The sequence below is a fragment of the Oryctolagus cuniculus genome, chromosome 5 (genome assembly GCF_051225735.1).
Source record: "Oryctolagus cuniculus isolate XC-2025 breed Fujian yellow rabbit chromosome 5, ASM5122573v1, whole genome shotgun sequence".
Taxonomy (NCBI): domain Eukaryota; kingdom Metazoa; phylum Chordata; class Mammalia; order Lagomorpha; family Leporidae; genus Oryctolagus; species Oryctolagus cuniculus.
This window is the reverse complement of record NC_142871.1, coordinates 166,468,493-166,472,191: the sequence shown is the minus strand read 5'-3', so window position 1 is coordinate 166,472,191 and position 3,699 is coordinate 166,468,493.

Below are 3,699 nucleotides of genomic sequence, written 5' to 3'. Positions count from 1 at the left end.
CCCAGAGGGTCCGGGCTCCACCTGGGTTGACACAGGGAGCTCGCAGAGGGCCCGCTGAACGCAGCCGCCCTCTGCCGGCCTCACGACAGAGGCCAGGGCCAGGACACAGGAAGGCGTCCTCCTGCGCCGATGCTTCCCAGAGCCACCCACGGGGTGAGGCCAGCAGTGTCTGTCTCAGCTCCTCACCACACACTCCTCTCCCTCCAGGCAGGAGGAAAGACCAACCTTGACCTGTGGCCTGTGAACATCTCCCATGATGGCGTCCTCACCTCCCGTGACGGCGTCCTCACCTCCCGTGATGGCGTCCTCACCTCCCGTGACGGCGTCCTCACCTCCTGTGATGGCGTTCTCACCTCCCATGATGGTGGCATCAGTTTTGTCCCCTCTGGGACATGATGAGACAAGCCCCCTCTAGTGTGCTCAGTTCCCCACAGAGAGCCTCGGCATTCCCTCCAGGGAGAGCCAGGCTGTCTCTTCCAGGAGCGCGCAGGGCGGGGTGGGTGATGACCTCTGGAGTCTCCCAGGCTCAGGAATGGAGCGAGTCCAGACCTGCAGGCTCCGCGGCCCTGGCCCCCTCCACGCACTGCTGCTGCAGGCTCAGGCCCTGCGTGGACCCCTGGCCCTGGCCCTCTCCACACACTGCTGCTGCAGGCTCAGGCCCTGCGTGGATCCCTGGCCCTGGCCCTCGACCAAGGAAAACGGCCTTTCCTGGAAACAGCTGCCAGCGGCTGCAGTGGGCTCACTCTACGTGGTCGGCCATGAGCGAAGGGGATGCCTGCTGTGAGGTGACTGGAGCAGAGCGCTGCAAGTGACGGCGCACAGAGGGAACAGGACCTGGGACAAGCAGCTCTCGCAGTGCCCAGGGCGCCGGCCACGATGCACTAGGTAAATCTTGTGATTGGCAGGTAACAAGTAGCAATCCCACCCCCAGCAACGGTGTCTGATGTTTACGCCCTTGGCCTGATAGTAGGTGCACGTGGCCTGCATCTCATCTACCACTAAGATACACCCCAGCAGGAATGCATGCGAAGGACAGCTGGTGGGGGGTCTGCAACATCGCAGGCCCGCGAGCCCAGCCCTGAAGCACACTGTCCTCCAGGGGGAGGGGCACTTCTGGGGACAGAAGCCCGAATCAGAGTGGCAAAAGCCGGCTGTGGGGGAACACGCTGCATCGTCGCCAAAAGACGGCTTCAGACGATTCCAGAACCTCTAAGTCTCTGGCAGAGCTTGGGCCCAAAGCTGTTGTGCCTGGGATATAATCGAGACCAGCTCCTGATAACTAGTAGGTTTTTTAAAGATTTATTTACTTTATTTGAAAGGCAGAGTTAGAGAGAGAGAGAGATCTTCCATCTACTGGTTTACTTGCCAAATGGCCACAGCAGCCAGAGCTGAACTGGCCAGAATCCAGGAGCTTCTCTGGGTCCCCCACATCGGTGCAGGGGCCCAAGCACTTGGGCAGTCCTCTGCTGCTTTCCCAGACCATTAGCAGGGCGCCGGTCTGAAGAGGAGCAGCTGGGACACACACTGGTGCCCATATAGGATGCTGGCATCACAGGCGGTGGCTTTACCCACTGTGCCACAGCGCCGGCCCCTGTAACTATTATTTAAGACAACTTCCCCCGAGACTTACTATGACGCTGCATGAATGAAGCCAGTGTGGTTTGTTGAATGACGGGAGAATAGATCAATGGAACAAAACGGTAGTAGAGGAGTGGATATTGTGATGCAGTGGGTTAAGCCACAGTTTGAGATGTACACATTCCATACCAGGGTGCCTGGGTTCAAGTCCCACCTCCACTTCCTATCCAACTTCCTGCTAGTGGGTAACCTGGGAGGTATCAGATGGTGGCCCAAGGGCTTGGGCCCCTGCCACCCACGTGGGAAACTCAGATGGAGCCCCGGGCTCCTGTCTTCGGCCTGGCCCAGCCAGCGCTAAGCTGCCATCTGCAGGGCTGGCATCCCGTATGGGCTCCGGTTTGAGTCCCAGATGCTCCACTTCCACTCAATGTGCCTGGGAAAGCAGTGGAAGAGATCCCAAGGGCTTGGGCTCCTGCACCCTCATGGGAGACGTGTACGGCCACCTCCTGGTAACCATCTCTCCCTGGGCCAGCTGGATACAGCCTTCTCCACTGGGTCCACTAGCCCACACCCGACATGGACCGTATATGAACGGGCCGCCGTTCTCAGTGACAGTGCAACCCCTCAGAACTTCCACCTGCTGGCTCCAAACTCACCAGTTACCCCCCCACACACACACGGGAGAGCTGCTTGGTAATGCCCTGGGTCCTATTCGAACGCACTCTGTCTCTCTTGTTCTGTCCTCCTCCCCCTCCTCCTCCTCTTCCTTCTTCCTCCCCTGTTGCTGAGTGCGTATCCTGGCCGGCTCCCTGCTTCCTGTTGATCCTGGGGGTGGGGGTGGGGGGGGTGACTGTCTCCTCTCTACAGTCCGTGAGTAACGCACAGCTTCCGGTATCTCGTGAGCTTTATGCTGCTGCCTCTTCTGTGTCTCCCCTGATCGGCACACCCAGACCTAACCTTTCTCTCAGCCAGGGCTCTCTAGAGAGAGAGGCTACCTTGCGGGTAATCAGTGGGACACAGAGGTCAGACAAGAGCCACAGAACACCTGCCAGTGTGAGCAACGTCCTGTGAGGATCCGGCCACGGGATCAGACCATCGGGCACCCCAGGATCAGCAGGCATCCCCAGGAAGACGCTTCAACCCCCGAGACCGGATCCCCTGGAGCTCCACTGGGCGTGGCTGGGTTTACAGCCACTCTCCAGAGAAAGACGGCAAGACAAATTGGAAGGAAAAACAAGTGCCCGAGTGGGAAAAAATGTTTGCAAAACACATATCCGAGAAAGGACTATTATCCAAATCGCATACAAAACAAACGCCCGCAAAAACCCAATGAGAAGTATGAGTAATCCACTTACACAACGGGCAAGGATCCGAACAGACGCCTCACCCGGCCAAGCTCACCCGGCCAAGCTCACCCGCCCACCGCGTGAAAAAGCAGTAACTCCAGGGCAAGGCGCTGAAGCACACGAAGCGAGTTTCGTCAGAGCACCAGCAAACCAAGAACACAGCCGGAGGTACTCCCTAAAAGGTCTTGCCCGTGCCTCGTGATAGGCTGCGTTTCGGTGCAAGTGTCAGGAAAAGCACGGCGTGAGGTCACAGGCGATGGCTGGCTGCAGACACCGGGTGCCAGCCGCGGTGTGAGAAGGGCCATGAAACCCCCTGTCCCTGGGAGCCGACTTCGGAGAGAAGGTTCTAGCCAAGCCTTCACGGAACAATCCTTGTATACATTTTTAAGATTTAATTTATTTGAAAGGCAGAGAGAGAGAGAGAGAGAGAGAGGGAGAGGGAGAGGGAGAGGGAGAGAGAGAGAGAGAGAGAGAGAGAGGTCTTCCACCTGCTGGATCACTGGGCGGCAGGGCCCGAGTACTTGGTCCACCACCTGCTGCCTCTGAGGCATTGCTGGGGATCAGGACCGGAGTGGAGCGGCAGGACTCCAGGACCCAGCACGCGCCGGCACCACAGGCAGCAGCGTCACCCGCTGTGCGACAATGCGGTTCCCCACAATCATCATTTTTGTGTGTCCCTCCTCATCTCCACAGAGGAGGCAGGCCTCAAGTGGAGACCAATTTGCAGAAACCTCAAGCCGCGAGCAGACTCCTTCTCGTGACGGACACGTGCACA